Source organism: Sturnira hondurensis, unplaced genomic scaffold (genome assembly GCF_014824575.4).
Source record: "Sturnira hondurensis isolate 20B ecotype Veracruz unplaced genomic scaffold, ASM1482457v3 Scaffold0003693, whole genome shotgun sequence".
In the NCBI taxonomy this organism is placed as follows: Eukaryota; Metazoa; Chordata; class Mammalia; order Chiroptera; family Phyllostomidae; genus Sturnira; species Sturnira hondurensis.
Window position 1 is genome coordinate 6487528 of NW_028076324.1, and position 24454 is coordinate 6511981.

The 24454-nt window shown below is 47.9% G+C and overlaps 1 protein-coding gene across 5 annotated transcripts in view; it reads right to left on the reverse strand.

Moving 5' to 3' along the window:
* Window positions 1-24454, reverse strand: part of PTK2B (protein tyrosine kinase 2 beta) — a 118804-nt gene that overhangs the window by 86151 nt on the left and 8199 nt on the right. For 2 of the 5 annotated variants that reach the window (XM_037042245.1, XM_037042244.1), the window contains exon 1: window positions 6707-6819. The exons of the other annotated variants lie outside the window; for them this stretch is intronic. The gene's annotated coding sequence lies outside the window, so the exon portion shown is untranslated. Of the gene's footprint in view, window positions 1-6706; window positions 6820-24454 lie in introns of those variants that run through there. 5 annotated transcript variants of the gene reach the window in all.

Sequence of the window (24454 nt, forward strand, 5' to 3'; positions counted from 1 at the left end):
GTATAGAAGTTTAAACTTCTCCTGAGACCAGGGCTCTTGAAATGATCCAGTCCTTGGAGCGATTCGATGAACTTGTGCTGTCGGTGACTGAACCCCCCCACCAGTGGTTTCAGAGTTCAGAGTTCAAATTTCAAAAACCAGAAAGTTTATTTTGAAAGCATTATAGATTCACAGGAAGTTGTGAAACTAGCACAGAGAGTCTCACATACCCTGACCCACCTTCCCCCAAATGGTGACATCTTGTAGTCTAATAGCAAACCCAGGACACTGACATTGATATAATACTGTGACGAGACAACAGTTCTAATTCCATTTTCACCATTTTTAACACTTGCGTGTGTTTCTATGCAATTTTATCCCATGTACATGATTTTGTAACTACTCCAGAGTCAAGATACAGAACTGTTCTACCACCATGAAAGAACTGCCTTGTGTTGCTGCTTTACAGCCATACTTGCCTCCCCCTTTTCTGCAACTGTAGCTCCGCGCTACATAACAATGGTTCAGTCAATGGCAGACCACATACATGGTAGTGATCCCATAAGACTACAATGGAGCTAAAAAGGTTCTACCACCTACGGATGACGTAGCCTTAACAGCAGCATACAGCAATGCATTACTCACGTGTTCATGGCAATGCTGGTGTAAAAAAACTACTACTCTGCCAGCCGTGTAAAAGGGTAGCACATACAATTATACACAGTGTTGTGGACCGCTCTGCCTGGTCTCAGGAATTGTAACCCTAACCCCCCCGTGGCTAAGGATGAGCCAGTGACCCCCAGAATGCAAGCCACAGGAGACAAAGCTTGTCTCTGGTAGCAAACGCTGCCTCAGTTTCCTCTCCCTGCCCCCAAAGCTTGGTTGGAAGTCCATGACGGGTAAGTCTCCTCACAGCAGGGAGCAACCTAAGCCAGACCCGACCACTTGAGAGGACATCATGGAAGGACTCAGGGGGGCTGCAACAAAGAGTGAGCAATGGACTCTCACCTCCTGGCTAGGTGACAAAGCCCGAGTCCCCATGTTCTCTGGGAGAAGCCCTTCCTGGTTCTAATCCCCTTAAGCCTGAATACCTGATGGGGAGGGGTGCAGCTCCTTGCCTTGCCAGAGTGTGTCCGTTTCCAGGGGAAGAAATCTGGCATCACAAAGAATTCCTGATAAACCTGTGAAACCTGCTTTGCTAAGAGTGCTTTCATTCATATGATTCCTCTCATTTCTGAGAGGAAATGAGTATGTCTCCCAAAGTTTCTGCAAACCCCCTTTCCTAACAGACTCTGACTCAGACTAAGCCCTCAGATTTCTTTGAAATGTTATCTACTGTTTGATCCTTGCCACCCTGTATTTCTGTGTATTACAACCCAATAAAAGCCCCTGGAGAAGGGGGCTCAACACCTTTTTCCCCTGAGAAACTGGCCACTGCTCAAGGCCTTTTTCCCCTGAGAAACTGGCCACTGCTCACGGCCCTTCCCTCTTGAGGGATCGGCCACCTCTCTTCCCCAAGCAGATCATGTCTCAGTCTTGTTTACTTTCATCTGTGGTGGACAGCGGACTTGCAAGAAAAGTTGCCCCCACAATACAGTACCTAATATTTGATAATGATTACTAATGACTATATCACAGGTTTATGTATTTATTGTACTATTTTTACTGTTATTTCAAAGTGTACTCTTTCTTTTTTAAGTATGTTTTATTGATTAGGTTATTACAGTTGTCCCAATTTACCCTCTTTGCTCCTCTCTGCTCAATACCCCCTTTTCTCCAGCAATCCACACCTTAGTTCATGTCCATGGGTGACACATGTAAGTTCTTTGGCTTCTCCATTTTCTATACTATTCTCAACATCCCCCTGTCTATTTTGTACCTACCAACTATGCTTTTTAAATATATTTTACAGCCCTGGCTGGCATAGCTCAGTGGATTGAGTGTGGTCCTGCGAACCAGAGGATCACAGTTCGATTCCTAGTCAGGGCACATGCCTGGGTTGCAGGCCAGTTCCCAGAGGGGACGCATGAGACGCAACCATACATCAATACTTCTCTCCCTCTCTACTTCATTTCCCCCTCTAAAGATAAATAAATAAAAATCTTTAAAACAAAATAAAATACATTTTATGGATTATGCTATTACATTTATCCCAATTTACCCCCTTTGCCCCCCTCCACTCAGTACCATCCTTCTCTCCAACAATCCCCCCACTTAGTTCATGTCCATGGGTCATGCATATAAACTCTTTGGCTTCTCCATTTCCTATACTGTTCTTAACATGGCCCTGTCTGTTTTCTACCTACCATTTATGCTTCTTAATCCCTGCACCTTTCTCCCACTCTTTCCTTACCCCTTGCAGCTGATAACACTCCATGTGATCACCATTTCTGTAATTCTGTTCCTGTTTTGCTTAGTTTGTTTTTTTAGATTCATTTGTTGATCATTGTGAATTTGTTGCCCTTTTAACGTTCATAGTTTTGATATTCTTTTTCTTAAATAAGTCCCTTTAACATTTCATGTAACAATGTCTTGGTGATGATGAACACCTTTATCTTTGCTTTGTCTGGGAAACATTTCATCTGCCCTTCCATTCTTAATGATAGCTTTGCCGGATACAGTAATCTAGGCTGAGGTCCTTGCTTTTCATCACCTTGAATACTTCTTCCCAGTCCTTTCTTGCCTGCAAAGTTTCTTTTGAGAAATCAGCTAATAGTCTTATGGGAACTCCTTTCTATGTAACTCTCTGCTTTTCTCTTGCTGCTTTTAAGATTCTCTCTTTATTGCCCTGGCTGGTGTAGCTCAGTGGATTGAGCACAGGCCTGCAAACCAAAGGGTTGCTGGTTCAATTCCCAGACATGGCACATGTCTGGATTGCAGGACAGGTCTCCAGTTGTGGGCACGTGAGGGACAACCACACATTGATGTTTCTCTTCCTCTCTTTCTCCTCTTCACCCCCCCTAAAAATAAATAAATATTTTTTTGAAAAGATTCTCTCTTTATCTTTAACCTTTGACATTTTAATTATAATGTGTCTTGGTGCAGTCCTCTTTGGATCCAATTTATTTGGGACTCTCTGTGCTTTCTGGACTTGTATGTCTATTTCCTTTGCCAAATTTCTTTCATTGTTTTTTCAAATAAGTTTTCAATTTCTAGCTCTTCCTCTTCACCTTATGGCATCCCTATGATTCGGATGTTGGCACATTTGAAGATGTCCCAGAGTCTTCTTATACTATCCTCGTTTTTTTGAATTCTTATTTCTTCTTTCTGTTCTGGTTGAGTGTTCATTTCTTCCTTACGTTCCAAATTGTTGATGTGAATCTTGGATTCCTTGCTTTCACTGTTGGTACCCTGTAGATTTTTCTTTATTTCACTCAGTATTAACCTTCATTTTTTCCTTCTTGTTGTTGCCATACTCAGTGAGTTCTTTGAGTATCCTGATCACCAGTGTTTTCAACTCTGCATCTGATAGGTTGGCTATCTCTGTTTCATTTAGTTCTTTTTCTTGGTTTTTTGTCCTGTTTTTTCATTTGGGCCATATTTCTCTGTCTCCTCAATTTGGCAGCCTCCCTGTGTTTTTTTTCTGTGTATTAGGCAGAGTTGCTTTGGTTCCCTGTAAACTGTGTGGCGTGGAGCCTTAGGTAATTGCCAGGGTAGGGCAACCCACTTCACTGCTTTGTGGCTCTGTGCGGGGAGAGGACTCGGAGAGGGGACTGTGCCGCTGCCTGGCTTCTGGGGGTTTGACTGGCACTCACCCCATTTCCAGTCACTTCACCCACTCCCCATATGTGACTGGCACCCTTCCAGCTGTTGCCCTGGTGTTAAATCCCAGAGTAGGTGGGTTTGCATATGTTTTTTTTAAGACTATGTGGGCCCTTTAAGTGAAGTTTTCTGAAAATCTAGCAGTGTTTTCCCACTGCCCCAACCCCCACCGATTTTTACAGCCAGAATTATGGAGATTCACTTTCCCAGCACTGGAATACTGGACTTTGCAGTCTGGCCTGGGGCTTGGATCACTCACTCCCAAGGTATCCTGCCAGATTTTTATCCACCACACATGAATGAGGGACTTCCCATGTGTGTTCTATTGCCACCGTTGCCTCACCATACCACACCACACCTTCTCACCTCTCCACCCTGTCTCCGCGTCTCTGCCCCTCCTACCCACCTAGATGAATGTGGCTTCTTTAAATCTTTGGTTGTCAGACTTCCATAAAGTTCAATTTTATGACAGTTCTGAGTGTTATTTCTTTTGAGGTTTAGTTGTAATTCCTTTCTGTAGTTGTGCAAGGAGGTGAAGTGTATTTATCTATGCCCCTATCTTGACTGGAAGTCAGAGTGTACTGTTCCTATTTATAAAAAAAGTTTTATAACAGCATGCCACATTACACCTGCAACAGCCTCATACATATCATGTTTACTGTTGGTTCCATCATTTTATTTTGTGCTTGATTTAACCTCATGTTGTTTTATATAATAACATGCTGTATAGGCTTGTAGCCTAAAAGCAATAGACTACACCATATAACCTAGGTGTGTAGTAGGTTATACCATCTAGGTTTTTTTTAAGTGCATTCTATTTGTTTATACAACAAAACTGCCTAACAACACATTTCTTAGAACATATCCCATTGTTAAGCAATGCGTGACTATATTAATTTGTTCTCTATCTCTCTAGTTTTGTCCTTTTAAGAATATTACATAAATGGAACCATACAGAATGAAACCTCTTGAGACTAACTTGTTTTCACAACACATAGTTCCCTTGGGATCTATCCAGGTTATTATACGTATCAATAGCCCGTTCCTTTTCATTGCTGAGTAGTATTTCATGTCACAGTTATACCAGTCACATACTGAAATGTATCTAGGTTGTTCCCAGCTTTTTTCTGTAGCTCTTGAACAAGAAGGCAACTAGTTCTGCTTCAGAATGCAGAGCCTTCTGAATTCCGGATGAGCAGTACTTCCAGGTGCTATGCATGCACAGCATGGGGAAATGACTGCAGTCCATGAGCTGGCCTCTCCCTTGCAGCTCCTTCCTGCTGATTCTTCAAGTTTTAAGGGGAACATCACCTTTCCTGAGAAGGCTCTGTGTTGATAACCATCCCTCTGGCCAGGATCCTACAACTCCCATAGTCCCATGTGTCCTTGGTTTCTGTATACCACCCTCCACCAGCACAGGTCTCAGTATTTGTTGAACCAGTAGATTAACAGCAATACTGTTATCACAGTCATTTTCTAGCACAAGCCATCCCCACGTGTGATTACAACACACTCTCAAAGTGACATCTTAAAGGAGATGGCCACGATCCAGTGGGCCATGTTTTCTTACTTGAACAATGCTGTGACTGAAATAAAGATAAGACCACCAGTAGGGTCTTCAAGTGGCTCCAAGGTCTTGTTATTATAAATAATATTGTAATGAATCTCTTAATAAATAAGTATATTTCTGCATATCTGATTGTTTCATTGGGAGAAAGTCCAAGAAGTGGAATGACTGAGCTGGAAGCATAAACTCTTATATCTCATAGAACATGTTGCTGAGTTGCTCCCCCAAAAGGTAGTTGTCTGCTGTTAGTTTTCTGCTGTTGCTGGATGACTTACTACAGACTTCACGGCTTAAAACAACACAGATTTGTCTCACAGTTTGGGAGGCCAGAAGTCCCAGAATTAAGGTGCCATCGGGGTCATGTTCTTTCTGGAGGCTCTAGGGGAGAATCTTTTTCTTTGCTCTTTTCAGCCTCTAGAAACTGTGCACTCCTCAGCTCATGGGCTCTTCCCCCATCTTCAAAGACAACAGAGTAGCATCTTCAACTCGTTCTCTCTCTCTAACTTCAGCTTCTGTTGTCACATTTCCTTCTGTCCACGCCTGCTCTGACCCTCCTATCTCACTCTTACAAGGACCCTGTGGTAACATTAGGTCCACCCCCACAATCCAGGGTAATCTCCCCAACTCCAAATTTTCTTAATTTAATCACACCTGCAAAGTCTCTTTTGCCATATGAATTAACATATTCACAGGTTTTTGGATGAGACACAGACATCTTTGGAAGACCATTATTATGTACCCACCTGTATTAAAACATTGAGACTCCCTTTGAATGAGAGTAAAGTATAGTCTGAAGAGTTAAGAGGCAGAATCAAAAATAGCCATTTAGTGTAAGAACACCATTCACTCAAGATGGAAGGGCAAGGTCGTTTTTTCGATTTCAGACACATGCAGTGCAATAAAAAGCCAGGGATGATTCTGTGGGAAGACTGTCCCTAATATTGACATTGTGTTCAAGCCCAGGAAAGAAAGAACAACCTGTAAACGTGTGACCTGGCCTGTTAAATCTTATAAATAGGCCAACCTAACCAGGAAGGCAGGCTCAGTTATCTCTTTTATATATTAACTGTTGTCACACAGTCTAGCAGTATGTAAATGATTTATTGACATATAACTCATGAGCTTGCTGCCTATTCTTTCTGCAAAGTTTCATTTAGGTCTTAGCCATAACACAATTATACATCACCAATTCCCAAGCACTTTAGATGTTACCGTTTCTCAAATTTAATGGGCCTCCCAACAGATTCACATATCTGCTCACCACAGATCACAAACGGCTACATGACCAAAGCTTGCCAATTCATTGCTGGGGATCACAATGGTTTTGTCTGCCTGCAAAATACTACAGGCATGTAGTATTTTGTCTACCTCCTCCCCCTTCACAGAAATTTCACTCACAGTCTGTGTGGGGAAGTATTCCTCATCCCATGGCAACTGGCTAGTTCTCAAGGAGGCTGCCATCACAGTAGACCCTCTCTCCTACCTCTTCTCTGTCGCCTGGACCACAGGATGTGGTGCATTACTCAAACTAGGGCACACATGGCTCCCCACCCTCCTGGCCAGGGGGACTGGTCCAACCCGGACACATGATCTTAGCTAAACCAATCATGGTTCTTCTTTGGCATTTTTAAAACTTTAGCTTAGGGGAAAGGCTTTTTCCTGTGGTTGAGAAGGCTGTGGATGAGAGCTTGGAAGCCATGAGAGCTTGGCAGCTATTCCTGCCACCTTTTACAAAAGCTATCCTGAAAGAATGAAGGCAACATGCAGAGAGGACCAAAGAGGCAAAGGGATTACACGCAGAGACACTTGGCTGTGTCTAAGCTTGCAGTCATCCCTGAGTTTAGTTGCTTCCCAAATCTTCCTTTAGTTTGAGTTTGTAGCCAGCAAACCCCCTCTTTGGGGTTTCTGTCACCTGCAACTCTAGGAGCACTGACCATGACACTAACAGGTGCCTGGTACCTCCCTTTCCTCACTTCGCCCTCAGTAGTAGGCTTGTATCTGCTGATGTTGCATTTCTCCTGTTCTCGGGAAAAGTCTTCCAAAGCCACTCTTGGTCATATCTCAGTGACTGACAGGTAAATAAGTTGGCATTCCCAGGCTATTCCTCCCGGAGCAGTTGGACCATGGGAGATCACACCCCTAAAGCAGCATCCCCCTAGAACGACCCAACTAACCATTATTGGTTCCCAAACTGGTCTTAGTCTGATCTGCCACTACAGGGTAGGGTGGGGGTGTGCTGTGGTGACCAAAGTGTGAGTGTGTGTGTGTGTGTGTGTGTGTGTGAGAGAGAGAGAGAGTGAGAGAGAAAACTCACCTGTGAACAAATGCACCAGGGACTTTGCTTCCTCATATTCAGAAGTCACTGTGTAAAATTAAACCAAGATGGGCCCTTCTTATCCCATGAGAAGAAAGTGGAAGGAAAGAGAAAAGCCCTACCACAAATGGGCAAGCAATGGCCACTCCACCCAAGATGTCCTGGAAAACAACAGAACCTGCTTAGACCGGGCACAACATCCCCCAGACTCAGGGTGACTCACTGGCTTGACGCAGTCGCCACTCTGCCTTTATCTTGGGCATCTGATGGAGCATAGCCCCATTCACACTCGTGGCAAATTTGTGCCATAGACCTTCTGGGCCTCTTTCACAGTGGCTGCTATAGAAATATTTTTGGCATTAAATCCCCTTCAATCCTGAGCCTAGATCAGCAACCCCAGGCACGGGCAGTGCGCCACCTCTCTCTCTCCTTGAAGTGACTGTGGCTTCAGTGGCTTAGGGAAAGGAGACCCCGTGCTTCTTCTTGAATGCTTTTTGTTATTTTTGTTATAGAAAATGCTGAGACATTTTACTATTCCCTTGAGTTCAAAACAAAGTGCCTGCAAATAAATTGAAATTCCTACCTTAACTCTTCCAGCCACAACAAGTTCACAGGTGTGGGCTGGCCCAGGTGACCCATCCTCTAGCCACACCGTGTGCATCATCGTGTTCCTGCTCTAACAGGCACTTACAAGAAGAGAGGCGATAGGGAGGCTTTCCTGCCTTTTGTTTTCCTTGTGCGCAGGAACACATTTTGACCTTCACTTGGCCTTCTGGCTATCAAGCATGTGCTGCTGACTACAAATTTTATAGGTGAGTAGGTGGATGACAAAAGTGCTTTGGCAGTTTGTCAAGATAAGTGTACAGAACTTTTTTTTTAAAAAATGGGATGGTGGGGGTGACACCCACAAAGTATTAACCGGTGCTTTTAAAGCTGGGAACGGTGGAGGATCTCAGGGCTCAGACCAGCAGAAGGGAGTCTGGTCAGCTGGGGAGCTGAGAGGCAGCACCATCCTTAGGAGCTGAGTCACCTAAGGTGGGCACAGCAGAGCGCAGGGAAGGCGGAGCCCGAACAGCAGACTGAGTCATATTTATTGACAAGACCATGGAACAAAGGCTGTAGACAGGAGCCTGTGCGGGGGACGGCACTCCCGGCGCTCTGCCCGCCCCGGTAGCTGTGTTCCTCTTTCCTGAAGTGATGCACCCCGTGGGATGTGGGATCAGAAACCAAACACGGGTTCCATTTCCACATTATCCTTCGGGGGGGGGGGCGGCTTTAACCCTTAGAATCAGGTGTGGGCTGAGAGGTTTGCTTACAACTGACATTTTATTTTTAACTTTTCCTGTAGAATAAGCCTTTGTTTTTATTCAGATGAAAAGGTTTGTAAAATTATCCTGGAAATTTTAAGACGTGGATAATCTAGTTAAATTTTAAATGGTGAAGATTAGTGGACAACATGATTATATTCTTATGGTAAAACATCTTTTTAGAAACTCAGTTCTAGTCTCAGATAGACACCCCCACCCCGCCCACCCCATCCCGTGGGATCAGGAATGAAAGTCAGCAGATTTGGGGGCCAGGAAAGTGCAGCCTCCACATTGCGACAGGGCCGTGGGCAAGTCGCTTTCCTGTTTTCTTACATTTGTATTTTTACTTAAAAAGTAAAAGAAGCAACCTAGAAAAGAACAATCACCCACACTTCCAAAACCCCAAACTGATGACTAGTAACGTGCTGGTGACATTTTCTTATTTGTTACTAAAAGGGTTGGACTCGGTGATTGCAAAGGACCTTTACGATTTCACGTTCTCTAATTCTGATTGTTGTTCCATGGACCCAGTCATGGCATAGATCACAGCTGTCTCTCCACTGCTCCCCCACCAAATAACTATATTTCTAAGGAGTTAGTGGTGCTGTGGCTAACCATTGACACTGGTATTGTATCTGACCTCTCACAACCTATTACACAGCAGGAGTTCCCAACTTTTTAACAGAAGGCTCTTTTACTCTTCCCCCTGAAGTCATGGGATTAGAGGGTGGGTGGCAGCACCGCCCCTGAGTGAAGCTGCACACACCCTTCTTCCAAACCAAGCAGGAGCTTTAAGAATGGCTGGCGTCACCGTTCTTTCCTGCTGGGGTCCTCTTTACCAGGAGACTCTACAACTGCCTGGAGGAAATCTCACTGAAGAGAATGCAAATGTCTCTGGAATGTTTGTTCATCCTTGGCCAGCCTCCCCATCTTCAAGACTTCAATAATATCCAAATTCTATTTGTTGGTCCAACTTTATGTAAGTTACTGTAAATTATGGCTGTTATACATGTTACTATCTCTTGTTTCAAGTACTTGCAAATTCAGCTCTTTTTCAGGCCAGTACTAAACACATCACCACCAAGGAAGGACCGCAACACAAACTGCACACACCTGCACCAGTGGCTGCTTCCCTGGTACCTCTGTCACCCTGTGGGCATGTTCTGGTTCATTTATCATCCTTATTGAAAGGACAGGGCCATCTGCATTCCCAAACCAGAATGATGAGAAGCCTCCAGAACATTTCTGGGTGAGGTTTTGACTGGGTGATAACCAGCCATCTCGCTCACCGGACCCCAGGGATTAGGGAGTGGAGATATGGATGCAAATTATTCTCACAGCAACAAGTTAAACACTGTGTCTCTGAAGGAGGATTCAGCTCTGTCCACTGAGGCCCCTGGAGGGCGGACAGCTGCGATGCCCTAGGTGCTGCAGTGTTAGAGCTTCCGGGCGCTTGAGACGCGCTGGGCTCCAATCCTCTCACTTTACAAGGTGGAGGGATGGGACCAGGTTTGTCCAAGAGAAGTCTCATCTCTAAGTTTGTAAAAGACCTTGACCTGTGTGAAGGACATTAACATACATTATTATCTCCTTTGAGCTTTACAGCAACTCTGTGCATTAGACAAGCCAGGTGCTCTCAGTCCCATTTCATAGGTGACCAAAAGGAACCTCGGGGCTGTCGAGCGCAGGACCCAAGGTCAGAGATACTACGTGGTAGACCTCGAGCTGGCCCTCTGCCTCCCGGCCCAATGTCTTGTCATGACATGGCACTGCCTCTGAGAATCCAACCAGAAGACTAGTTTTTGCTCGGGGAAGAGCAGCTACCAGAAGAAGAACAGAGAAGTGGAGGTGGAAGGACAGAAACGGACTGCAGTGCTCCAACTGTATGCTGTATTTTGCTGGGTTCCTTCTATTTGTTAGTCTATATAATTGTCATAATAGCCTAGTGCGGCAAATACTCCTATCCCCTCGGAAAACAGATTTAGAGAAGTTAGAAAAATTTGACCTAAATCACACAATCAAGATGAAAGAAGAAAGGAGTCTAGAATTGAGATACATGTTTCCAGATTCTAGATTCTCCAGCCTTCTCTACTGTGTCGTGCTAGACAACATCTGGGAATTCCCTAATCAGGACACCAACAGAGAGCAAGTGGGTCTCAGAGGCCACCTGGGTGGCGTCCAGCCCAGTGGTCTGAGGCTGGGATGTGAGGAATGTAAGGGACAGGGATGGGGGAGGGACATGGTGATCTGAGGATCTGGGGGCTGTCCAGTAGTGTGAAGAAGCGTCCAAAAGCCAGAGGAACCAGGGCCCGGAAGCACAGAGGGCTGCTCTGGCCAGGGTAGAGCAGTGCCAGAGCATTGCGGAACCACCTTCAAATGGAAAAGACCGCAGGAAACGCAGTGGCTGGTGGGACACGGGCTTGGTGCAGGGCAGGGCTGCGTGGGAGCAGAGAGGATGCTGCAAGCTGCCCTTCTACATCACAGGCATCCTGAGAACAAGTGCAAGCAGAGAGATCCGGCCCTTCAAGAACCACCTACCCAGCCGCCCCCACAAAGACATTACCCCATGCCAAATAAAAGCGACGCAGCAACCAATTTGGGCCCCTGGATGATGAGCCAGTATCTCTGGAGAATAATGCTGGCCACCTCTGACAGCTACCTCCCTCTAGTTGCAGAGAAAAGCCAGGGAACTGTTTGTATTGTCTGCTGTGTTCCATGGACAGTACTAGGAGGTGCTATCACACTTCCCTTACTGGTTGCTAAGCAACAGCATCAAGATGATATACAAGGCTGAAGCTCTAAGAGGGAGGTTTGTGTGTGTGTGCGTGTGTGTTGGAGTGTGTGCATGCTGGGGTGGAACTGCAGAGTGGAGTAGAGAGAAAAGTAGGCTCTGTTGCTTTTGTTTTGACTGAGGGATCTTGGCAGGTCAAGTCTAGGAAAGCCCTGTCCTGCCAAGGGAACGTGGATGGCAATACTCCTAAAGTGCAGGGAACCAATTAAGAAACGTTTGGGTGTTTACAACACAGAAAGAGGACCAAGTTCTGGGTAAGAATTGCCCCCCAAGAACAGAATCTCAGAGTAGACAGGATCCAGGCATCTGGTTTCCCTAGTTTTCAACTTCTGGGATATTTCAGATTTATTTCCCCTGTGCTACTCAGCTCTCATTTTATCTGGAATTTTTTTTTACTGAGAGATCATTTTATCTGAATTGGAAAGAAGAGTACCTTTGGTTTGTGAAACATGAGGCCTTTCTGGGCCTATGTTGCTAGAATGGAATGCTGTCTGAGCCAGCAGAATGGGCTGGTTTGGGAAGAAGGGAATTCTCCATCTCTGTGGGTCTCAACGGGCTGCGTAGCCACTTGGCATGAAGGCTTGTTGGAAGACTGACCTTGAAAGAGAAGTAGGGGAGGCAGGGAAAGAGGCAGAGGAACTAAAAATAAAGGCTATGTTCTAAGAAGACAAGGTAAAATCCGCTTAACTGGACAAAGGTAGGCTGGAGAATGTTACGGGCAGAATTGTGTTCTCCCAAATTCCTGTTACAGTCCTAACCTCCAGTACTGCAGAATGTGGCTGGGTTTGGAGACAGAAACTGTAATGAGGTAACCAAGGTAGAATAAGGTTGTCAGGGTGGTCCCTAATCTAATACGACCAATGTCCCTGTAAGGAGAGAAAATGTGGTCCAGGACAAGGACATGAACAGAGGCAAGACCCGGTGAGGACACAGGGAGAAGCCAGCCATCTACAAACAAGGACGAAGGCCTCAGAAGAAACCAACCTTGCTGACACCTTAATCTTGGACTTCCAGCCTCCAGAATCATGAGGAAAAGATGTCTCTGGTGTAAGCCACCCAGTTGGTGGCATTTGCTACAGCAGCCTGCGCTGACCAACGCAGGAATGACGAGAAACGAGCTGGGAGAGCAAACCAGGCACCAACTGCAGAGGAGTCCAGGGGCCGAGAAAGCCAGGCCAAGGGATTCCAACATAATGGGATTGGTGGATGGTTTTACTTAGCAGGATTCATTAGCAGAGTATTTCCAAACAAAGGTCCCTTTGGAGAAGGGAAAGACAGGAGCCTCCACAGTGATGTGGTCTGGGAACCACTAGCTAAGAGGTCTTATTTCTTGTGGAGTGTTATGGGCACTGCTAGCCGTGACATTTTAAGATGGTGACAATAATTTGTGCAGAAGTGGAGAGCCAGAAAGGCAGGGCATCCGAAAACCACATCACACAAGGAAGGGGTGGGAGACTGTTCTTCACGTTAGGTCTGGATCGGAGATTAATGGAGGGGTGGTCCCTCTCGTTGAGGGCTGTCATCCAGAGAACCAGCCAGTGTGCTGGGCCGCTGCAGAGGGCCATTCCAGCAAGTGTGTTTGAGAGAATTCATCTCTGTGAAGGAAAGGCCCTCTAGCAATGAGACTTTTCCCACCATGATGAGCGCTCTGGAGAGACATTTCCCACAGGTGCTCGGAAGAAAGAAGACCTTCCCCCAGGAGACGGAGTTTAGACTCGCTGCCTCTGCAGTCTATTCACTCCTTCCCCCAGTAATTCTTGTTCTGGAAGGGGGAGCATTTCTGGCCCTTTAAGATGCTCCACTTTTCTGTGATTGAAGAAAATTCTCCATCACTTTCCCCATTAGTCACAGCAGCATGGCAAGCAGAAAGCAAGTAATTCTGTAAGAACAGAGGAAAAATAAGGATTCACAGGCCTCTTTCTTGAGCTCTTTCCTCCTCATCCACAAGGGGAAATGGAAATTCCAAGAGGGTAAACTGCCCATAATAAATACCAGGTTCTGGCGTGACCAGACTTGTAGTTAAATGAGATTCTTCATAACTTCAGAATCACAGTGAATGCTTTTTAAAAGACATGTGGAACCCTGGCTCAGTTGGATGGAGCATCATCCCACACACCAAAAGGCTGCAGGTTCGATCCCCTGTTGGGGGCACATACGAGAGACAAGCAATCAATGTTCCTGCCTCTCATCAATGTTTCTCTCTCTCTCTCTCATCAATAATCCTCTGGTGAAAATTTTAAAAAGAATTTGTGGAGAATTTATTATATGCCAGGCACTGCCTAGGCCAGCAAACAGGGCTGAGAGTAGATTTGAGAATAGGTAAGATGGCCTTACACAGCTCCCTGAGAGTCCAAAGGAAAAAGTGCCCACTGTCACCCAAGGCCACATGCTGGGAACACAGTAAGAACCGGGCCAGTCACTGTGACTACAGGCAAGAGGAGATCAGGAAGGCAGAGGTGGTAGAACTGAAATCTGAGGAAGATTTCAAAGGGAGAATAAAAAGAAGGAGGGAGTCAGAGGCAATGAGGAGCGTTTGGGTAGAAGAAACAGCTCTTCTGACGAAGGTCTGAGACGTGAGTACCATTTTGAGAAACAAGCAGTGGCAGTGTGGACACCTTTGGGAATGACAGGACCAAAAGGCCAGTCGCTTGCAGCCAGTGGCATGGTCCTCTCCTGCTTCTCAAAATTCCCACCACAGCCCAGAGCCTCACCGTGACCCCAGGGCAACAAACTCCTGGTCTCCTTCGTGGACGTGAATGTACATTTTTACCTGAGTCATCTTCCCATAGGTGTCGACCCCATCATGGGTCTTGTTTAGTTTTGATGCCTGAATCAACCCTGTGTAATACAATTTGTCTACTTCTTACATTTTTGGTGGGTCACAAAGTCCCATTGCCAGAAAGTCAGATCTGCAGTCTGGGGAAGGCAACCGCTTCCTTTTGCAACCTGCACAGAGCCCGGCGCTGGCTCAGGGGAACAGCATCCGTTCCCTTGCTCTTCTGGGGAACAGCATCCGTCCCCACAGACCTGTCCTCCGAGCTATCACCTTTGCCTCCCTGCTCACCACGCAGGCGCACCCACATGCCCACATGGGCTGTCCTGCCCCAAGGGTGTAGCATTTTTGTTTAAACATGAGTAAAAGATGATGACGTTTCTATTTCCTTAGGCGAGGGTAACAGAATTCCTCCGGGAAGAAAACTGTTCGTGTTTAAACATATGCCTGCTACAGATTGAATAGCTGTATTCCCCTCAAATTCCTATGTGGAAATCCTAACTCCCAAATTGATGGTATCAGAGGTAAGGCCTTTGGGAGGTGGCTAGGTCATGACTGGGGAGCCCTTATGATAGGACTTGTGTCCTTAGAAAAGAGGCCCCAGAGAGACTCCTCACCCCTTCGCACCAGTTGAGGACACAGTGAGAGGACTGTCTATGAACCAGGAAGCAGATCCCACGAGACAATGAATGTGCCACAGCCTCAATCTTGGACTGTCCAGCCTCCACAACTGTGAGAAAGAAAGGTTGTTTATCAGCAACCGAGGCCAAGGTGCTTTGTAATAGCAGCTCCAATGACTAAGATAACACTCCACCACATCACTGCAGTTAGATGAGGCTCAGGGAGGCTGAGCAGGTGTCATTTGTTCATTGCTCTGGAAAAGCAAAGGAAGGAGAAGGAGGGGAAGGAGAGCAGAAAAAGAGACGAATGGCGCAGGACCTGACCCTCTCCGAGACTCTCTTCCTCCTCCCTCCAGTTCTTAAGTAAAACCACAAAAGCAAACATTTTGTGGGTTTGGACTTCTTGGGTTGTGGGTGAATGGTCTGAGTTCTGTGCCTTGGGGTGATGAGACCAGACAAGATCTCATAGCACAGAGGTGGCCAGGGCACAAGGAAGTGAGTCTAGAACTGGCAGGGATGCTGGGGCAAGACCTTGGGCTGCCGTAGCCTGCGAGGCCAAGGTGTCCACCGAGTGTGATAGACAAGGAGCAGGGGGGCAGGGGGCATCTCAGTTACTGTGTTCTAATAGTGTGTGCCACTGATTATAATAATTGTTAAATGTATTGAGTACTTACTTATGTGCAAGGCACCAACGCTAAGTGCTTTATGCACATCAATATATTACTTCTTTTTCATCTTTGCACTGTGTCTTTAAGGAAAGCACTACTGTTATTGCCCTCGGGCTTCAGGAAAGCTGAGGATGGGAGGGGCGCAGAACGTACTTGAAGCTGCATCTCCAGGAAGCCAGGAGCCACACCTTGAGGGCGAGGGCTTGCTCCCAACTGTTAGGAACACTGCCTGCTGGTGGACTGTGAGTTGTTGGTGTGAAGGCGGACGTTCCCTTGACTCCACTGGGAGACTGGATTGCTCCATATTTAGAGGAGGGATAATATCAGGCCCAAGCCTGTGCTGGGAGGGGAGGGGCAGGAGAGGGAGGGTACGGAGTTGGGGGGACACGCAGAAAGAAGTGTGTTTGCCATTTACCTAAGGAGTGAAAGAGGGGGTCAAGAACTGAGTCTGGGAATCTTTTTTCCAAACATAGGGCATGTTTCTAATCTTTTTGCTTTAGCCAGGAGACTCAGAGAAATGGGAAAACATCAGGAAAAGGCCAGAAGGCAGGGGACAAGGTTCATGAATATAGTAGAGGCTGATGGAGAAAATAAGCTATGACCAGACCAGTTCAAGGTACATTCTGTGAGTCTCCCCCAGGGTGACCTTGTCGTTAAACTGTTGTAAGTAGACGGTAAAGGGCAGTAGTTCCCTAAAATGTATCTGGGCCTCTTGTGATTTTAGGATGCATGTGGGTCCTCAGCCAGGGGGTCCCACAAGCCTGGGGAACCTCAGGGGTTTCACTGGAGAGGAACAGGGCAAAACAGTAAGAACTAAAAGACCGTCTTCCCGAAGGCACATGTTGGAACTTACTCAGGTGTTGACGAAGGCAGGACGAGGCTTGGCTATCTGGAGACTGAGAATCGGAAGGTAGAGGTAATACATTTATGTGCAGATCTGGGGGAAGTGCAGGAAGCAGCAAAAGGAGAGAAGGATCCGTCACAAAATGAGATTCCCGAGGCGGACTTGGATGCCAAAGGCAGCACTTTTCTCTCTCCCTCTCTTTTTTTTTCTTTTTTGCCTGAGGAAAACATTCTTAATACAGATCTGGGGGTGGTAGTTCCCTGACTGGTACGGATTAGTAATCACAGTGTTTTCAAGGCTGATGCGCCCACTGACAGCTCCCGCAGCCACGCCACCTCACGGCCGGGGCGCGCCAGCATCTTCTTCTCCATCTCCTTGGCCTTGGTGGACACATTTCAAGAACTAGGGGCCAGTAAGGGCCAAAGTAAACAAACAGGCCTGGGCTTGCCTTGGTCTGTTTTCAAACCTTCTCAGTGATTAAGCAAGCAGACACTAATGCACCAGCTCCCACCACAGCCTCTGAGGGCAGACTCAGGCGCCATGACAGTGACCGCCAAGAGTTCCAGTCTAACTGGGGGGGACAGCACTCTGGACTGAACATTTTTGTCTCTCCAAGATCCAAACGTTGAAGCCTTAACCGCCATGACTGTACCTGGAGATGGTGTGGGCCCTGACCCGATAGATTGAGTGTCCCTGTAAGAAAAGGAAGAATGACCAGAACATTCTCTCTCTCTCTCTCTCTCTCTCTCTCTCTCTCTCTCTCTCTCTCTCTCTCGACTTGGTGCGCACACCGAGGAAAGGCCAGGAGAAGACACGGCAAGAAGGCCAAGGCCCATGAGCCACAAAGACAGCCTGCACCAGAGACTGCCCATACTGCACCCTGGTCTGACTTCCAGCTGCCAAACTGTAAGAAATAAATGTCTGTTGTTTAAGCCACGTGCTCAATGGTATTTCGTTATGGCAGCCTACACCGACTAAGGCAGAGGCACGAATATAAGCAGCAATGAAATAAGGCAGAGGGAAAGTCCCGTCAGAGTCAGGAAGAGGGTTTCCGGAACAGAGAGGATGGGGGAGGAAGCCTGAATGAGGGCACAATGGGGGAAGGGCACTCCACGTTGGCATTAGGGCTCAGGCCCAGAGAGGTCTGAGAGGTAGGAATTTAGGAAGCCCGGGAGAGGCATTCCTGACGGGGAGAAGACCATGGACAAAGGCCAGAGCAGGGAAGGTCCACCAAGCCCTCATGGGCCTTAGGCAGATGAAAGGTGGGGCTTGATGGTGGAGTCCATGGAGCCAGGGTGGATATTTCAACCAGGGTGGGTATCAAAACCGTGTTTAGAGTGTTAGGAACAAAACAAAGCACCCCTGGCTGGTGTGGCTCAGTGGAGTGAGTGCTTCCTGTGAACTGAAAGGTCGCCGGTTCGATTCCCAGTCAGGGCACATGCCTGGGTTGCAGGCCAGGTACCCAGTTGGAAATGTGCAAGAGGCAACCAGTTGATGTATCTCTCACACATTGATGTTTCTCTCCCTCTCTCTCTCTCTCCCCTAACCCTCTCTCTAAAAGTAAATTAATAAAATCTGTTAAGAAAAAAAAAGAAAGAAAGAAAAGCAACACCAAAAAAAGAAGAAATGGTTGCCTGGGTCTGACTGCAGAAGGTGGGGTGCATTGGGGGTGTTCTGAGCACTCGCCCCCAAGGGACAGAACTGGCTCTGCACCGTTGGTTCTTGGTGTGTGGCTTCTGGGCCAGCAGAGTTCACCTCATCAGCAAGACTGCTGGAAATGCAGGTTCTCAGGCCCCGCGTGGACAAAATACAGCGGTGACTCTCGAGTTGGAGCCGGCAGTCTGTGCTGTCAAAAGCCCTCCTGGTGACTGATGCCATTGACCTTTGAGAAGCTCCACTCCATGCTACCCTGGAGGGCCCAGACTGCTCCCACTCAGAATGTCCCCAGGTGCACTCACCCTGGAACCAGGAAGCCCCCTGCTCTCGGGTCTGTTTTAGTTGCTGATGAAACTGTGTGTGTCTCATTTTTCTGTAAGTCCCTCTGACGCCCCTCACTTCCACGGGTGTCGGAAACCAGCTCTAAATTACACTTCTTCTCAGCTCGTTCCCCTAAAACCTCCTCAGATCCCAACACATGTTGGCTGAGCCCACGGTTCGCACCCTGACATTTGCTAGAAAATGACCGGGAGGCAAAGGGGCACAAGAGAAGGTTCCTGCCTTCCACCGCGCTGGCATGGCATGTACCTGTGAAAAGAAATTTTACCTCCAGGCAGCACGGGCCCGGCCTACACAGCTGGTACAGCCGAGAGCTCTGGCGGGAATGAGGCCAGAAGGTGACACGGGAGCTTCTGTCCCATGCCCAGCCCCCTTCCCTCCACCAGAGGCTTCCAGTCCTGGGCACCCCATCTGCTCCACGGCTCCAACGGAACACCCTAGTCCTACTGTTGGGCAAAGATTCAAAGTCTGTCCACCCCTCGCTCTCTGGGTAGGTGACATCTTCGTAGATTCCCAATTCCTGTAGAGGATGCAGCAGCTCGTCCTCTGCACCTCCCCCTGGATTCGGGCTCATCCGGACGAGCCCAGCTCTGTTCTCTCTGCCCCACTCCCCTCTGCACACAAACTCGAAGGGGAAGAAGGTAGGAAGTGGGTTCCTCTTCTGAGCCAGCCCTGTGGGCCAGCCCTTGCCACCACCCTCTCTGGCCAGCCGGGGGTGTGGGTGACGGAGACACCCAAGCCGACAGCAGAACTCCAGGCCGCAGGCGTGACAGCCTTGTTCCGAGCCCCAGAAACGCCTCTCAGGGTCTCCAATCCAGAGCCTCCTCTGTGTTTGGCACCAGAGCTGCTCAGACCCAGGGCCAGAGTCCTCTTTTCCAAAATAAAAGTCCGACTCTCTAGCCTGGCTAAAAACTCCCATAGCGAGTGCTATAGCCTGTGTGTGTGATTATCTTATATGTCCTACAGTTTCCTGTTGTGAGAGAATAATGTCCAAACCCAGGAGACCAAGGCAAAGGGTGATTCCTCAGTCCTGCTGGATTCAGCCTCCCTGAGCGGTTCACAGCTTCCCAAACAGGCCATGCTACTCAGTGCCTTCTCATCTTTAAACACACTGTGCTCTACCTGGAAGAGCATCTCCTGCCCTTTTTCTGCCTGGTGCACTCCCATCTGTTCTTCAAAACCCTTCCCAGAAGCACCTTGTTTGTCAAGCCCTTTGAGCCTCCCCCAGGCGCAGGTGCCTTCGCACCTGTGGCGTGTGCCCGCCCACTCACAACACAGCTGGTTCCACTGGGACTGCTCGCACTGCTCAGGACTTTGAGGGCAGCCTCTGGTTCACATGTGCATCCCTGAGCCCTAGTGCAGCACCTGGCCCATAGTAGGTGCTGAGAAATGGGGAGCTGGGTGGGCCCCAGATTCTCCACATCAGAGCCACTGAGCCCACATCCTCAAAAAAGGAAGCAGGACTGCAAGGGGGAAGACTGGAAACTCTCCCTCCTTGGGCAGAGGTTTAAAAACCAAGGGAAACATCCCTGGGGGGAGAGTTTAGACTCAGTCCTGCGGCAGCACAGAAGGAAAGGCTAGTTGTCACCGTCCCCGGGATCTCATCTAGGAAGGGACCGAAAGCCTATGGAGCGGACCCAGACGCTTGCCTGGGACACACAGACCTGAATCCCCGACTTTCTGTACAGACCACCGTTGGTAGAGGAAGGAGTCCAGGCCATGTCCCCACACGCTTCCCCTGTCCCTCGCTCCCCGACCTCAACTCCAACCACACACACTGCAGAGTAAATGCCACAGGAGCCTGTCCTTCTGTCACTGCCATGGAGGTCTCTCCAGAGAGCAATATCAACTGTCACTTACTCCCTCTCCAGAGTCTGTGCCTTTAAAAGCCACCTCTACAGCTTTCACCCGAGCCTCTGTCACTTCTTCATATGTCCAGCCACAGCTTCCATTTTTGTCCCTTTACCTGCTATTCTTCCTCTCTCTTTCCTCACTCTACCCCAAAATCCAGAGTCCTATTCTCCAGTTCGCATGTGTCTTAAGACCAAAGGGGAAGACTAGACGGGGTAGTGTGTGGAATTCACTGGTGAATCACTAGTGAGCGTGGTTTGAAAAAGGATGTGACTGTCCCACCGCAGAGAGGGGAGAAGGCAAAGGCCCTTAAGGGAGGCACCAGCAACCCTGAAGTCCTCAGGCTGGTGGAAGGGCAGCAGTGGACTCGGGGCCTGAGCAAGGCACCCCTGAGAGAACCCTGGCACCATGTCACAACCCGAAAGGCCCTGCTGCGGCAGCCAGACCCTGACTCAGTCCTACAGCCATGTCACTCAGTCTTGGGGTGTCTCCGTCACCTAGAGCAAACTGGGCCAACTCAGGCTCTCCTGTTTCAAAAGGAGATGATAAAGATATTCCAGACAATAGAAAATACGGTGTTTTGTTTCTGACTTGTGACTGCAAACCTGTTTTCTACACACTTTTAAACATGATTCTGTGGAGTATGAGACAAAGATCGATGCTGGTTTTCTGGGGAGGAATTAAGAGGGAATGAAGAGAGTCAGATTGGTGTGGTTGCTTGGTTGACTGGCTTGCCGGCTTGCATCCCTTCCCCCTTCAGTCATTCATTCATTCACGCCTAAAGTCATTTGTCCATCTGTCCATCCACCACCCATTTTTAAGTATTATGCATGTTTAAATATAAGGTAAAGCTCTTCGCCTCCCCCAAATTACCCGTCAGAAAAGAGGAAGTTTATATTCTAGCCCTGACAGAATTCTTTCTCAATTTCTCTGTTTTGAGCAAAAATACACTTTTGGGGGGAAAATACTAATTAGCCTGACACCACTTCAGTCAATGCAAGTCTTGGACGCTGACGAAGGTCACGGGGTGGAATGGTCGGGTTGTTTCGCGTGGTGCTCTCTGCAGGTTTAGTGACTTTCCTTGGGGATCTAGCCTCACAATTACAAGCACTGAATTTTGTTGTAAACAAATATTTAAAAGGTCGTTTAAAAGCAATATACCGAGGGGTACACTGTGGATATCTAAAGAAATACCTTCTAAAGGGTTCGATTAGCCACTTCTCCACAGCAGACTTACAAACGGCCAGTAAGTACATGAGAAGATGCTCAGCGTCATTAGCCATAAGGGAAACGCAGGTTAAAACCACAATGCGACACCACTCCGTGCCCACTGGAATGGCAGTCATCAAAATTACAGGCAACACCCAAGTGTCCGTGAGAATGGGGAGACACTGGAACCGCCACGCATGGGCGGTGGGAACGCAGAATGGGGCCACTGCTGTGGAAAGCAGGTCAGCAGTTACTGAGAATGTGAAGCACGGAGCCATCAGCTGGCCCTGCAGTTCTCCTCCAAGGTATAAAACTAAGAGAAACGAAAATACGTGTCCACACCAAAACCTGCACACCAATGCTCCTAGCAACATTATTTATAATGGTCAAAAGGTAGGAACAACTCAGATCTTCACCAACAAATAAGTGGATAAACAAAAGGTTACACAGCCACACAAGAGAATAGTATTTGCCAATGAAAAGGGAATGGTGGGCTAATATGGGCTACTGCATGGATGAAACTTGAAAACACTATGCAAAGTGACAGGAACTAGTCACAAAAGGTCACAATGTTGCACAATTCCATTAATATGAAACATCCAGAATAGGCAAATCCTATTTAAAGTAGATCAGTGGTGGCCAGAAACGGAGGGGAGCGGAGAATAAGGAGTGACCACTCATGGTTTCTTTCCGGGGTGATGAAATGTTCTTCAAAGACACCGCAGCGATGGTTGCACAACCCTGTGAATTCACCAAACTATACGTTGTTTAAGGATGAATTGTATGGTATATGAATTATATCTCCCAAAAAAGCCATTATTAAAAGAAAAAAAGCATTAGTGGGGTGGTCATGTTGTAAGGTATAAAAAGGCTGAATCACTATATTAGACACCCGAAACTAACATAATCAATATAAGAGTGCATGCTAACTACACTTTAATTAATTAATTAATTAATTAATTAAACGAGCACCTTCTGGCCTAATGAGAACAGCCAGCTCTCCTCCAGGACACAGCCGTGGGTCAGAACACTGAGGGCTGATTCAGAAGAGGCTCTGGGAGGAGGGGGACAGTGACGTCTAAGGCGTGAGAGAAGCGTCTGGACATTGTACCCACAGGGAGGGTTGGGGGACAGCCGTATTTTTAATTTTATGTATTATTTTATATAGTCTGTGATTTAAAACATGTGTCACCAAAACGAAGTGTTAAACATCACCCTGAAACATTCACACAGTCACCTTTTTCAACAACCCTCCTTCCAGGAGGTACTCGCATGCTCATCAGACCCGGACTGGGTGCTGGGTGCCAGCTGCGTCCTGGAGTCACGACCTTGACCCCCAGTGCAGAGAGGGTTCTGGCCTCAATGGAGCTTACAGCCTAGTGCGTCCAAAAGGAAATGAGGCTTCAGCTTGAGGCAACTACTATGAAAAGTTTGCAGAAATGTTGGTAAAGCATCGTGCATCGTTCTTCCCATCTGGGCGCTCAGAGAAAGCCCCGGACTTCCCTCCCAGAAACAGGTGCACAGGCTCCAAGGTACACACTGTGCGTCTCTTCTCCACGCTTGCGTGCATGCACCACCCCGGCTCTAGCACACACACCTGCCATGGCCCAGGTGGGGCTCCCTCCCTGAGATCATTCTTTGCTGAACCCACTTGAATCCAGACCCACCCTCCAGTTCCTGTCACACATAAGCAATGAGGACCTCATGACTGGAGACCTGAGAAAGAACCGAGATGATCAGGGCCCAGGGACCCCCGCAGAAATGGGGCCAGCATCCGGCAGGCACCTGGGAGGGCCTTCCCGCACCAACCCTGGGAGGGCCTTCTGTAACCCTGTTTATTTACTGGGCTTTCTCCCAACATCCTTTTGGAAGAAAACTCTCCACCTGTTAACAAGTCCATTTCCCTTCCCCCCTTGCTGTATGCGCAAATGAAAACCCCGAGGCTTGACCAGGCTTACCCAGGTGACTCAATCAAGGTCATATGGTGGGACAGTGACAAAGCCACTAGCGACCAGACCCAAGCTCCCCAGGACTCCCTGTGGCAGGGCAGCACCCTCTCTGTCCCTCACACCTTTTTCTGAAAGTGAACACAGGTGAGTGGCTGAGTGTTTGTTCAACAGGTGTGGGAAGGATTTTTCTGCACAGAGAAGTAAACAGAGAGGCACTCTGGGGACAACAGAGGACCACCCACTGGAGACGACAGAGTCAATGTGAACTAAGTATTTTCACATCTTCGGCACACATAACCCAGAAAGCTCCATGTGCAATTCCTAAAGGTGAAGTTCAGACTACCAAAGCCGCCTGGCACATCTCTCTCTGGGACCCCTACAGCAAGTTTGCCCTCTACAAAGACACCCTATCTTTTTTCCTACTCCTTTCCTGGTTTGGTCATTTAGCCTGGCCTAGACGGGCTCAGTAAGCTGGAGGACGAGGGAGAGGGGAAGACAAGGGTGTGACGGGTTAGAGAGACGCAGAGGAGGTTAGTGGAGGGATCATCGAGCTCCTGCTCTACACACCGCCTCCCTCTCTGGGCTCTCAGAAGCCTCCATGTTCCGGAGAGGCAAGGAATGCGTCCAATCTCTAGGTAGAGCGTGGTGCCCATGCTGGTCACTGGCTGTCGTGTCACCCAGCACCAGTGACGACGATGATCCCATCTGCCGCAGGTGAATCAGGCACGAGTGTGCAGACAAAGAGGGAGATGGAACTCTCCTCTTCTCGGAACTCAAGGGAGTTGGGAAGGCGAGTCCAGGGAAAAGCACCTCCCTGCCCCCCAA